The sequence below is a fragment of the Caretta caretta genome, chromosome 3 (assembly GCF_965140235.1).
Source record: "Caretta caretta isolate rCarCar2 chromosome 3, rCarCar1.hap1, whole genome shotgun sequence".
Classification (NCBI taxonomy): domain Eukaryota; kingdom Metazoa; phylum Chordata; order Testudines; family Cheloniidae; genus Caretta; species Caretta caretta.
This window is the reverse complement of record NC_134208.1, coordinates 11,963,552-11,977,575: the sequence shown is the minus strand read 5'-3', so window position 1 is coordinate 11,977,575 and position 14,024 is coordinate 11,963,552.

Genomic DNA, 14,024 nt, shown 5'->3' with positions numbered 1-14,024 from the left:
GGTCTCCCCTCCCCAGGGAACCCCCACCCACTACCCCCCCTCACCTCAGTCTTGGCTTTTGCCAGTCATCGCTTAGCCCTGCTCCCCGGGGCAGACTGCAGTGTATCAGCCACTCATCACAGGCGAGGGGGTTTGGACCTGCTGCCTCTGTCTACCTGTGGGCTGCCCCCTTGAAACTCCAGTACCTAACAGGCCTTAATCTAGGCCTCACAGCCTGGGGGTTTCCAGGCCAGAGCTCCCCTGGCCTTTCCCCCTCAGCCCTGCTCCACTCTCGGTACTCCCTCAGGTCCCTACAGCCAGGCCCTTCCCTCTCTGAATGCAGAGAGAGACTCTGGCTAAGCTTCAGCCTAGCAACCCCTTTATAGGCCCAGCTGCGGCCATTTCCCCAATCCGCCTAGCTTTTCTTGCCCTCAGCCCTGGGTCTCTCCCAGGGCTGGCTTTTAAGCCCAACAGGGCAGGAGCGGGTAACCACCCCGCTACAGAGGGCAAGAGATGTGATGCTGGCAGCTCCTTGAGCCTGCAGAGTGGGAGCCAGGGACTAGGCTGGAGTGGCCATGCTACCAACTGCAGTGCTGATTTCTTGGCCAATTCACTGAGCAGTCCCAGAGATCCATGATCTCACCCGGCACAGCTGCTAGCATCAAGCTGCCACCAGAACAGAGTCAGACTTCAGGTGGAATTGGAATTTTCTGCATTTTTTTCAGTTCATTTTCTATCACCTGTGTAAGTATGTCTCATTTTAGCTTCAGCTGTAGACAAGGTGTGTTTGATAGAACAGCTGTTTACAAGGGTGTTAATTGTGCTTTTCCATAGTGTGCTCTGTATAGGCAGCTAGTTTTCCCATTTGGATACATATTGGATACTATCCACTTAGAAACTCTGTAACACAGGGTTTTCACGGATTTTTGTGATGCTCCCCCTCCCAACCCCTTAACAGGCTATAAAATCTCCACCACCCACCTGTGCCACAACTGGTTTTCTGCATCTTCAGTAGATTAAAAGCTGCCTTAAACTGATCGTTATACAGTTAAACACACACACATACAGTATATAATATAAATATAAAAAATAAAAGGATAATATAGGTACAAAAATGAAAAACTGAATTTTTTTTTGTTTTACTGACGCAGTGGGAAATTTCTTGCTGGTGATAACCCACAGGCTTGATGGCCCTCTAAGGTGAGTCAGGGAGTGGAGGTGGCATTCCTTCCCCGGGTCTGTCACCTGGGGCTGAAGCCCTGTTTATTTTGGTGGACCCCCCTGAGACCTGCTTGTGGCCCCCTAGGGGGCCGTGACCCCCTGATTGAGAACCACTGCTGTAACAGAGTGTTGCAGTCGGGACAATGGATTCCCTGTGCTTGGGTTAACCCAGAACCTCTTCATTCACCATTCAGTGAAAGGGTAATTACTCCCATGCCATTTGATTCGAAATGAAACATCATATTGTCCTTGTTCTGTAGGAAAACATCAAAAAATCTGCTTCTCTTTTCTTTGTACAGGAGATTTTCTGAAATTGTGTAAGCAGAATCTCAGGGATCTGGGAGACAGCCGCTTGCTTCTAAAATCATCAGATCCTACTGCAATCCTGAAGTGCTGCTGTTCATTTGGGCTTTAAAGAACCTTGTGAGCTGGAGGAATTTAGAAGGGAGCTCTTTTAGCACCCATATAAGATTTGTTATTCCCCTTTTAATAAAAGCAAGCTGATGTGAAAGCATCATGTTGAAGTGCGTGTGTGTGTTGGTGGGAGGCAAGGGGGCTGTTTCTATCATTCTTGTCCTTTAGAAAGCAATCTTATTTATCTTTCTAAAATTAAACATAAAATAAAATATCCTAAAAATCCCCAATCGTATGTTAATAGCACTCAAGGGTATTTATAAACCAGGATTCACATATCTCGGTAGATTTCAATGTGCTCTTATGGGTAGATTTTTATTTCTTGAGGTTGCTGCAAGTACTATCTGTTTCTGGTATCACAGGAACTGAGTTCAGTCCCATCTTGACTGTACGATGTGTGGGTAACCCACGCCTGGTGCTCCATTGTACCAAGACCTTCCCTTTGCTCTGAAACCTCATTGTCCACAAGCAGGAGAACAGAGGAAATCAGGCCAAGCTTTAGAAGTGTAGATAGATGATGGATTATGAGTCCATGACCTCTCCCTTTCCCAGCTGTACAGAGTTTATCAGCTTTCACATCCTCAAAGGGTGTGTCTACACTGTAGGTGGAGGGGGCATTTCCAGCTCGGGGAGACATACTGCACAAGCTGTGAGGGAGCTCGGGCACCAAAAATAGAAGTGTAGCCATGGCAATGCAAGTGGCGGAACAGGCTAGCAGCCCACTTATGATCTTGTCTGAAACCCTCTATGCCTCCTTCTAGTGGCTAGCTGAAATTACAGCTCTACCTCCAGTGTAGACGTAGCTTTAGGGACACTTGGCATTAGGAGGAGTGGGGGTGGGGTTAAAATGGTTTGGGCACCTGGGGGTGGTTGAGGCTGTTCTTAGGGTGCAGGCAGAAGTTGGTAGCTGGGGAGGTGGGGGTGAGGGTTTGTCCATGCAGGGAAGACTCTGGAGGGGGCTTTGAGGCTGTGGGCATGTCAAGTGGAACTGATAGAATTGACTTCTTCTGTAGGTTACATGTTGGGTGTCTCATGCTGGCTTGAGGGCTTTGAAGCAACATCCATGAATTCGATCCTGTGCCAAACGCAGTGGGTACATTATCTGATGAGTTTTCTTGTGTGAGCTTGTTCTGTGGGCCTGTCCTAAGGGTTTGCCATGATGCAGGTGGATGCGGTCAATGACTGATTGTTGTTATGCAGCACTGCTTACTTTTTGCTCACACTTTATTTTCAACTATTATTGGTGTCCTCGTGCTTAGAGGCCTCAACCTGGATCAGAGCCCCATTGTGCTGGGCACTGTACTTGTACCTAGGAAAAGATAGTCTCTGCTCCCAACGGCTTACAAGCAAAATAGACGAGATAGATAAAGTATTATTAAGCCTATTTGACACTGGAAGAGCTGCAGCCCAGAGACACAAAGGGCCCAGATTCTCCTTTGGCCCTTTACAAATCTAGCCCAGAGTGACTTGCCCAAGGTCGCACATGGAGTCTGTGGCTGAGCTTGGATCTTAGCCCTGACTTTCTTATTCTCCTCTAGTGATTGATCCATAAACCATCCTTCCTGGCTAACACTGCCACAAAGGGAAGCAGAGTGATCCTGGGAATTATCATCCCAGAAGTCACTTTTACCCTGGTAGATGAAAGCGTAAAAGAAAAGAGTCTCTATGGAGGGGATACTGGAACCATGGACAGGAGCAGAACATGGGTTTGGAAAGAACAAGCCTTATCAGACACACCTGATGGCTGTGTGTGATGGAATTACCAAATGAGTGACTGAGCAGCATGTCATTGATGTAATGTGTTGGGATTTCAGCAAATCACTTACTACAGCATCTTGTGAACTCACCCTGAAAGGGCCAAATCCTGCTCAGCTCACTCAAGTGATCCCAGCGGCACACTGGAAGACACTTGGAATAGGCCCACATCGGATAGGATTTGGGAGATCAGGCAATTGATTGAAATAGCCAAGATATTTCCATTTTGTAAAATTATTCTAGTCTCCTATGGGAAATCATGGTCTGATTCTGATCTCCCAGGTGCCAGTTTTACACCTGTGTAACTAGGATGGCTTCAGTGGAGTCCCTCCTGATTTACAGCAGTCACTGCTGAGACTGATTTCAGAGTAGCAACCGTGTTAGTCTGTATTCGCAAAAAGAAAAGGAGTACTTGTGGCACCTTAGAGACTAACAAATTTATTTGAGCATAAGCAAGTGAGCTGTAGCTCAAATAAATTTGTTAGTCTCTAAGGTGTCACAAGTATTCCTTTTCTTTTTGCTGAAGCTGAGTGATGAAGAGTTCACCACCCCATGTTTTCCAAGTCTTTACTCATTCTTGGGGGTGTTCTCTGCACGTCCTCCAGTTTATCAACATCATTCCTGAATTGTTGACAACAGAACTAGACACAGTATTCTGGTATCAACCTCATCAGTGCACTATACAGAACAATTTCACTTCCCTTCTCCAACACCCTACTCATCTGTTCATATGTCTCAGGATCGCATTTCTTTCTGCCATAGCATCACACTGGGAGCTCAATTACCATAGCTTCTCTATTGTGATCCCAAATCCTTTTTGGAGTCACTGCTTTCCAGGATACAGTCCCCCATTCTGTAGGTATGGACTGCGTTCCTTCTTGCTGCATGTATAACCTTGCATTTGTCTGTATTAAAATGTATTGGGCTCAGCTTACCAAGCAAACCAGATCACTCAGAATCTGTCCTCAACATTATTTACCACTGCACCAAATTTTGTGTCATCCATCAATTTTATCTACAGTTAAGTATATTTCTCTAGTAGATGTTTAACATTTTCCTTAGTTACTAATGCACTGCCTCATTTGTCATGTGATATTCATACACCAACTTCTTCTTTCCAGACACAGAAAAGAAACATGTATTGAACACTTCTGCTATTTTCTGCATCATTATGAATTTGTTTTTCCATTTCTAGGGAGTAATGGCCCTATACCATTTTTAGACTCGCTTTTCTTCCTGAAATAATAAAAAAACCCTCTTTGTTATCTTGGCCCTGCCAGCCATGGAGTTTTCTCCGATGGCCTTAGTTTCTTTTACCATATTTCTGCTCTTCATTACTTCTAATTTGTATTTATTACAATCTATTTCCCCAGTTTCCTATTTGTTATATATAGTGGCAGAGCACCAGCTTTGTTTTGGGGGGGAGGGGGCTCCTGCACTTCTGGGCAGTTAGGGTTTGTCTCAGAGGTTTGCTGTGACCCTCAATGTAGCCTCTCTCCCCTCCTAGAGACAAGGGTTACAGCTTACTGAGCCACCTTCATAGTCAGTTAGTCAACAGGTTTGGTATAAGAACTCTTTTTAGTCCCGGTCTTCCTTCTCAGGGAGCATTTGTGTAGAGGTTGGGGGGAACCAAGGCCTGCCCTCTTCTCTGGGTTCCAGCCCAGGGACCCTAACTGACAGCGGCAACAGAGAGTTTTTCTATGCTACTGGAGCTATAGCCCTTCCCTGGGCTACTTCCGCAAACAGCCCCTCCTAGGTACCTGACCCTGCTTGTTGTCCCAACTCTTTTACTTCACACCTTCTTTCTCCCAGTCTTCCCACAACATATCTTCTTACTTCCAGCTCCTACCAGCCACCCTCACTGAAGGGGCTTCCTTTTAAACTAGTCTCAGCCAGTTCTAAATGGGCTTCAGGTGATCTGATTACCCTGTTTCCCTTGATTGCTTGGAATCAGTTCTTAATTGGTTCCAGGTGTCTTATGGAGTCTGCCTGACTTAATTGCTTCTAGCACCTTCCTGACTGCTCTGGGGTAGCCCCAGGCCTGGTCACTCAGGAAACAGAACACTATTCAGCCAGTGTCCAGTGTGTTTTCCTTCTACCAGACTCCTGCACTCAATCGGTCTGGGTCTGGCACAATATATATATAATTTTTAATTGTTCCCTTGATTTCTCATACACACAGCTATAGGGGAGACAAACACCCTACATTCTATCCTAGAGACTTTGCTTTTGTTTTCCATGGTGTTTTTTTCTATGCTAAAATGAAAACACAGTGTAGGCAACCAGTTGTTTCCAGCCCCAAACCCTGCCTGAATGTGCTGCTCCAGCAGGGTATGGGAGATATCACACCACAAGAGGCTGGGGAAGAATTTTCCCACAGCATGAGAGGGGATACAACTAAGATAATTGGTCTCCATTGTCTCTGTCGCAGGCACTGGTTTGGGTGATGCGAGAGATATTGCTGTGGGCTGTTATGTCTAAGGGTATGTCTACGCTGCAATTAGACAGGCTAAGGGGCTGTTTAATTGCGATGTAGACTTCCAGACTTGGGCTGCAACCTGAGCTGTGGGATACTCCCACCTTGAAGCGTCCTAGAGCCTGGGTTCCAGACGAAACTTCTACCCCGCAATTAAACAGTTCCTCAGCCTGAGACTGAGTTCAGCTGGCCCACACCCACTCTGGGGTCTTATTGCTGTGTGACACACCCCGGCCTACATTTCTAAAGTCTTTCACTGGTGCACCTGGCTCTCAACCACTAGGTGACAGTAGCAGCAGAAAAATGCTCCTTCCTATTGAGCGTCAGCCTTGAAATAGGAACCTGCTGTCTCACAGAGCAGCCTGCTAGACTTTTGTGACATATAATGGAGACAATCATGGAAAGACAAGAGCTTCTGCCTAAGGCTGTGATCAATTTACAAATGTAGATCCGCCACATGGAAGGGGTTAAAAAAAAAAAAAAAAGATCTTCCTGAAATGTTTGTTGAATGGTCTAATGGCTAAGATTAGTTCCAGGGAACTTTTGGAGTGGGATCAGATATGACCGTTAGGATATCTTGTGACCAATTGAAATAGCTGAAAACTTTTTTCTTTTGTAAATTGTACTCGTCTTTTTATGAACAATCATGTGCTTGAGTCTGAGCTCACTTACACCAGTTTACACCGGCATAGCTACGCTAACTTCAGTGGAGTTCACACTGCTGTAAATCAGGAGAACAGGGAGCAGAATCAGGGCTCAGACCATAAATCAACTTAGCCTGATTTCCTCATTGTGGAAAATAGCAATTCAGAGCAGAGGGAAGGTCTAGGTGCAATGGAGCACCGTGGTGAGGGTTACCCACACACTGTACAATCAAGCGGAGACTGAACACAGCTCCTCTGCACCACAAACTAATAGGATTTGTAACAATTGTAAAAAATAAAGATCTACCCATAGAAGTTAATTGAAACCTACAGAGATGGGTGGACCATGGATTATAAATACTCATATACAGTATTAACATGCAATTGGTATTTTTAAGGGTATTTTATTGTATGCTTAATTTAAAAAGATAAATGAGATGGATTTCTAAAGGAGAAGAATGATAGAAACAGCCCCCTTGCCTCCCACCAACACACACACACACACACGCTTCAGCAGGATGCTCTCACACCAGCTTGCTTTTATTAAAAGGGGAATAACAAATCTTATATGGGCGCTGAAAGAGTTCCCTTCTGGAATTTCTCCACCTCACAAGGTTCTTTACAGCCCAGATGAACAGCAACGCTTCAGGGTTCCATTGAAGCAGGATCTGATGATTTTAGAAGCAAGTGGCTGTCTGCCAGATTCCCAGATCCTGCCTAGACAATCAGTCCATCTACACATGAACAAAGAGAAGAGACTCAGATTTCTTGTTGATTTCCACTAAAACAGAGCCAATATGATGTTTGATTTCAAATCAAAAGGCACAGGAGGAATTGCCCATTCACAGAATGCTGAATGAGGAGGTTCTTGGTTAACTATGTCACAGGGAATCCATTGTCCCTACTGTAACATTTTGTCACAGAGTTTCAAAGGGGATAGTTATATTATCTAAACCGGAGAACTGGCTGTCTATAACAAGTATACTTTAGAAAAGTATGACTCACATCCACGTACAGGTGTTCTATCAAACACACCTTGTCTATAGCTGAAGCTAAAAAGAGACATACTTACTTAGAAGATAGATAACAACTCTGAAAGAATGCAGGGAAACTCTAATTCTGTCTGAAGCCTCTGATCTTGTGGCAGTTCAATGCTAGCAGCCCTGCCTGCTGAGAACATGCATCTCTGGGCATGTTCAGTGTCTTGGCCAGGAAAATCACCCTGCAGATGGTTGCATGGCCTCTCCAGCCTAGGTCCCTGGCTCCCACTCTCCAGGCTCTGGGAGCTCACAGCTTCACATCTCTTGACCCCCAATCTGCCTCTCTGGTGTTTTAGTGAGTGGGAAAATCTCTCACACTCCCAACTGTTTCTCTGAGACCTGTTCCTGCTGCAACATTAATGTGACCAGCTGAGTGGCCTGTATAATTTATGGCACCTACAGGCACAAAGAAGTAGAACAGGACTAGAAAGGGCTGCAGATTTGCAATGTGGCCGAGTCAAATTTACAGAACATGCTTAAAACATTAAAATTGATTCTGAACAATGTTTCCTCCCCTGGTTTTCAAAAGGGGGCAGATAAAGGGCTAAGTGCTGAGCTGCTTTAAGGATGGAAGATTCATCAGCTCTTAAATGGAAAGAGAGTAATGAACATTTCTGTTCACACTGCAGGGTCTCCCTTGTGGAACACTGAACTTACTTTCGACAGCAAACACCTTGAGGATGGCATCTTGCAAGGTATAGAGATTTGGCGGGACATCCTCTAAAGTAACAGGATGCCGCATGGTGTGCACATTCCTTTCAGGTCAGCTGAGCCTGGGAGAACCCTGAGAAGGAAAAAGAGTCTTAATCATCATTCTGCAGAGCAGATGTAACCTTTCAGTGGAATATGAGGCCTGACTTTATAATAAGTCAGATTGTGAAAGGCACAGAATTATTAACACTAGTCAGCAGGAGAGGTTCTATTTTAAGTCATGGTCTCCCAGCCAGTCCTAGCCCCATGCACCTTCTCACAATCCCAGGGGCATACTGAAAGGGGTTGGCTAGACTTCCTTTGCTCAGCATCCAATCCAGATGTTCAGTTATAAGAAGAGTATGTGCTGAGCAGATAGAATGTAGTGTGGCTTAAGCAGGAAGCCTCAGCAAGCTCTGAGGAAAATACTGAGGGGGCATGGATATTTTTTTTGACTGGTCATAATTCAGTCAAATCTCTATGGTTTTTCGTGGGAGCTGAAAAAAGTTAGAGTTGTTTTTCTAGTGGAAACTGTTTGACAACCTTTGTGCAGGCTCCCAGATATTCCTCTATATCATCACACATTTCCATTTACATCTTACCTGGGGCATCCATGAGCACCAAGAAGACCACAGCAAACAGCAGGAAAAGGATCTTCATGGCTGAAGGTTGGCCAGGAACTGAGCGTCACTGGAGAGAAGAAACACTGAGACAGAGAGTAGACAGAGGACACTAGGGCACTAGGGATTGTGACATGCTAAGCTGAAGAAATATTGCCTTAATTGAAATGACATTTCTAATATGTGTTCTGCAATCTCTTAAGAATAAAGATTATTATCCACACAGCACCATAGATGTCCTTGAAGGATTTCAGATAAATACAGGTGTGTCAGACTAGATATCTTTTAAAAACAGATGTTTGGTAAATAATTTTAATTAACTGATTACTTACATTAGATTTCTCATGGAAATCTCTTTTTCCTTCGCCAAAGTTTAAACTGGAGATTTATGGCATATTTATGTATTTTATTACCCCAAATATAATGGAAAGAAATTAAGAAATTACAGAAAGCAAGAAAAACGTGGTTGGATGCTCATGTTTATGAAATTTCTAAAAATAAATTCATGTGATGCTACAATGTACTAAGAAATAGTAAATCACATCAATTCATTTAAGGTCTAATCACAGTCTTCTTATTGAGGAAAGCTTTTTACTGGTTCTATGCTACACTGGGGAGGTGACTTTGCTACTAACATTGAACTAGTGGTCCTGTTACCAGGAATATCGGAATGCAACACCACTCATTCAAATTTGGCCTGACCACCCTCAGTGCCACTGAAATTTGGCTCAGATGCCCCTCCGTCATGATGGGGAAGGGCAGCAGGGCTAGATTTGAGCGAGTGGAGTTGTAACACTGTATAATTACTGAATTTCGAGAAGGCTCAACTCTGCCCCCTGAGAGTCTGACATGTCCCTTCCCCTGGATGAGAACCTCTTTTTGCAACTATTCCAGTTTCTCTGGATTTTACCTATATCCTACAGTCTTAAGCCACTTTCACAAAATATTCAAAGTTCACAAAATATTCAAATAGTGGAAATAATTTTTCACTTACCAGCAAATTCAAAGTGTAGAGTGGGGAATTTTTGCACATTTACATATTTTATATGCTTGAGACCGCACTTAAAGCAAATAAGAAATCACAGAAAGAAGAATAAAGGTCATTAGTTGATCTTGTTTAAGAAATTTCCCAGCACTGACAGCGCTGGAAGATGGACCTAGTCCCACCCCTCGCTTGTGGAGCCCAGGGCTGACAGTGCTTGGAAGTACTCAAGCAGCACCAACCAGGCTCCTGTCTCTTGCGGCTACTCCCTCTCTTCCTGTATCTCTCCTTCTTTCCATCCCCTTTTCTCTCCTCCACCCTCTCTTCTCTGCCTCCCTTCATTCCCTGCCTTCCTGCCCCATTCTGTTTTCTTAACTCCTCCTCTGTCTCTGCCTGTCCCTTTTCTCCCTGAAACCTTCCCCTTTCAGTCTTCAACTTCATCTGTTTTCTTTCTTCCATGTTGGCTCTTTCTCACTCTCCCCCATTTTTCTCTCCTTCTCTAGGTTCTCCCTCATTCTTCCCCTTTCTTTTTTGACTGTCCTCATTCCTAAAACCGGAAATCCTCCCAAACTATAGTTCCCACAGCCTTCATGTTAGTAAATCAGTGGTGATTAACTACCACAGGACTACAGGGGGGATGCACTGTGTCTTTGGCTAACTAGGATTTTCAGATAAAGGGAATTTAGATAACTGGAATTATCCTGTAGATGATTTTAACTCAGGTTGCTTTAACATAACTAACGTGTCATTGGGATAAACACAGCATGTGTAGCTTTGCTACTTTTTCATTCAAACAGGCATGAAGGCATATTCTCCAGCTCAACCTCAGGTGGTCTCTCGAGACACCTAGAAAGTTCATTCAGGTAGTTCACTCATTCAAGGGGTTGTGACAACTGTGTTCTTCGTCTCTTTCTGGATCTAGCAGCCATCTCCCTAGGCAGGACTTTAAAGGAAAAGTTAACAGGATGATTACGAGAGAGGTGACTATAGTAGTTACCAGACAGGGGCACTCTCAGTAGCCAGGTGATGACCATCTCTCTTGCTCAGATATTTTAGCTTCAGGGAGTGACGCTTTGACCAAAACTGCCTGTTTTATACAGTTTCTGAAGGCTTGGTTTCTTCCTGGCAAGGCTGCTGTCGGCCAATCAGAAGGTGACCCAATTCCTATACACCGGTGGTTCTGTACCAGGAGTACTTGTACCCCTGGGGGATGCAGAGGTCCTCCATTGGGTACATCAACTCATCTAGATATTTGCCTAGATTTACAACAGGCTACATAAAAAGCACTAGCGAAGTCAGTACAAACTAAAATTTCATACAGTGACTTGTTTATGCTGCTCTACATCCTGTGCACTGAAATGTAAGTACAATATTTATATTCCAAATGATTTATTTTATCATTATATGGTAAAAAAAGAGAACATAAGCAATTTTTCAGTGACAGTGTGCTGTGAAACTTTTGTATTTTTATGTCTGTTTTTGTAAGCAAGTAGTTTTTAAGTGAGGTGAAACTTGGGGGTGCACAAGACAACTCAGACTCCTGAAAGGGGTACAGTAGTCTGGAAAAGTGGAGAGCCACTGCTATACACCACATAATGCTCCTTCCCCACAGGCATATATTAATGGCTCTCATTGTTATTGGGGTTGTTCTGAAATTTTAACAGGGATTTGAAATCTCCTTGTACCAGTGTAGTGGCACAAAAATAGGAAAATAAACTAAATACATGGAGAATATTGATCCATAGTGTATAAAAGAGATACAAAACCTACACACATGCACAAAGTCTAGTGCCAATCCATTTCTCAGGGGGAGCTGATTCTTGAATTCCTCTCTGCACAGTGGGGTCTCATCCAAAGCTCACTGCAGTCAAAGGGACTCTTTTCATTCACTTAAATACATTTTCTACCAGGGCGATGATGTTTAATTGGTATACAAGTTCAGGATGTGATTCTGGCCCCATGGAAGTCAACAAGAAAACTATCATTGACTTCCATGGAGCCAGTATTTCACTCTAGATTATAATATTTCTCCAAACGGGGTTTGTCAGCTGTAATGGTGACACGCAACATATGGTATTTATTATTAATAATAATGTCATATACATCCAGGCATAGGCCAGAATCCTTGGAATCATTTTGGCCTAAGTTTTTAAAACATGTCAAATATCAGAGGCTGCGTCTGTGGTTCACAGAGGAGATAGATTGACTAACAGCAACAGTCGCTAGCTAAGCTAACCGCAAACGCTTACTAAGTTGTGAAGTAACTTCATCTTTTGTCAGTTTCTTCTGCACTATTTTCTTTATGCCTAGAATTTCATAATAGAGACACGGTAGATCAACTCTTACTTGTTATGGCAACATAATGTACAATTTTAGAAACTAAATAGAAAATTATAATCTATTTTGAGTATTCGGCAACAGAGCTCTGCTGTCTGAGGAAATTTCATTGCCCTCATTATAAGAAATACTGTAAGCATTTTGGACAGTGTTGTGTATTTTAAATAAAAATTATATATATATGTTACCTACTGGATGTGCCATGAACTGCAAAGGATATTCCAACAACCACAAAGGACACCCAGCAAGGTCACATTAATGCTACAGCAGAGACAGGTGCCAGAGGAGCAGTTGGGAGGGTGAGAGATTTTCCCACCCACTGAAACACCAGAGTAGCAGCTTGTGGCAGGTGTTATAAAGCTGGGAGCCCCTTGGTCCCGGAGCATGGGAGCCAGGGAACTAGGGTAGAGTGATCATGCTGCCAGCTGCAGGGTTGCTCTCTTGGCCAATACACTGAGCACGCCCAGAGATCCCTGCTATCACCAAGCAGGGCTGCTAGCATGGAACTGTCTCAAAAATAGGGTCGGTCTTGAGACGGAATTGGAGTTTCCCTGCATTCGCATGCAGTTACTTATTCATAACCTAAATATGTATTTTTCATTTTATCTCCACCTGTGGAATCTGGAAGACACACACTCACTTCTAAAATCACTGAATCCTGCTTCAGTGTAAGTCAGAAGCATTGTTTATTTGGGCGGCAGAGAAATTAGTGAGCTGGAGAAATTCCCAAAAGAGGCCCTTGCATCATCCATAGGGGATTTGTTACTCTCCTTTTAATAAAGGAAGTTGGTGTAAGATCACATTGCTGAGACTTATACACGGGTGTTGTGGTGGGTGGAGGAGGTAGAGGTTGGGGGCTGTTTTTCTCCTTACATATCTATTTCTTTTATCTTTTTTAAAATTAAAATAAAATTAAATACCTTCAAAAAGTCCCTCTTGCTTGTTAATGCCACACAAGGGTATTTATAGCCCATGCTCTGTACATCTCTGTATGCTTCAATTATCTCATGTGGGCAGATCCTCATGTATTCCTTACAGCTCTTACAAATCCATTTGATGTCTGTGGTTCTCAAAGCTGGATTCAGTCACAGCCGGACTGTATGGTCTGTAGTCTTTGCCACAGTGCTGCATGGCACCTACACTCACCCTGCTGTCCTGAAACCTCCCAACCCCCAGGACTCCTTCTCTTGTGCCAGAGCATCCAGGCATGGCTAGATCCAAGAGTTTCCCCTTGCAGAACTTAAAATCACTACCCAAAACCTCTAAACCCTTCACTGTGCACATGGGACTATAGGCAGCTCTGCGAGATTCTCCAAAATAAGGCCACATTGAGGAAAACACAAGGATTCAGGCCAAGTTGCTTTAAGAATTAAAGCCTGAGTCTGCTCCCAGTTACACTGACGGGTGTAAACCAGGAGTGACTCCCCTGAAGCCATCATTGTTACACTGGTGTGACAATGTCATAATGGAGATTTGAATCAAGTCCATGATTTCTATGAAAATTCTAGAACAAGTTTACAAAAGGGAAATGGTTCAGCTATTTCAGTTGGTCAGATGAGCTCCCCCAAGCCTTATCCAATCCCATCTGTCCCAGATGTCTGCCAGTTGCCAAAGGGAACACTTGAGTGAGTGAGCTGAGCAGGATATCACCCTTTTGGGGTCAGAGTTCACAGGATGCTGTAGTAAGAGCTTGGCTGAAATCCCAACATGTAACAGCGATGATGAGCCGCTCAGCCACACATTTGATAATTCCATCACACAAAGCTATCAGGTGTGTCTGGCAAGGTCCACATTAACTCACACAAGAAAGCTTCCTAGACAATGTACCCACTGAGTTTGGCACGGGGTAGAATTCATGGAGGTTGC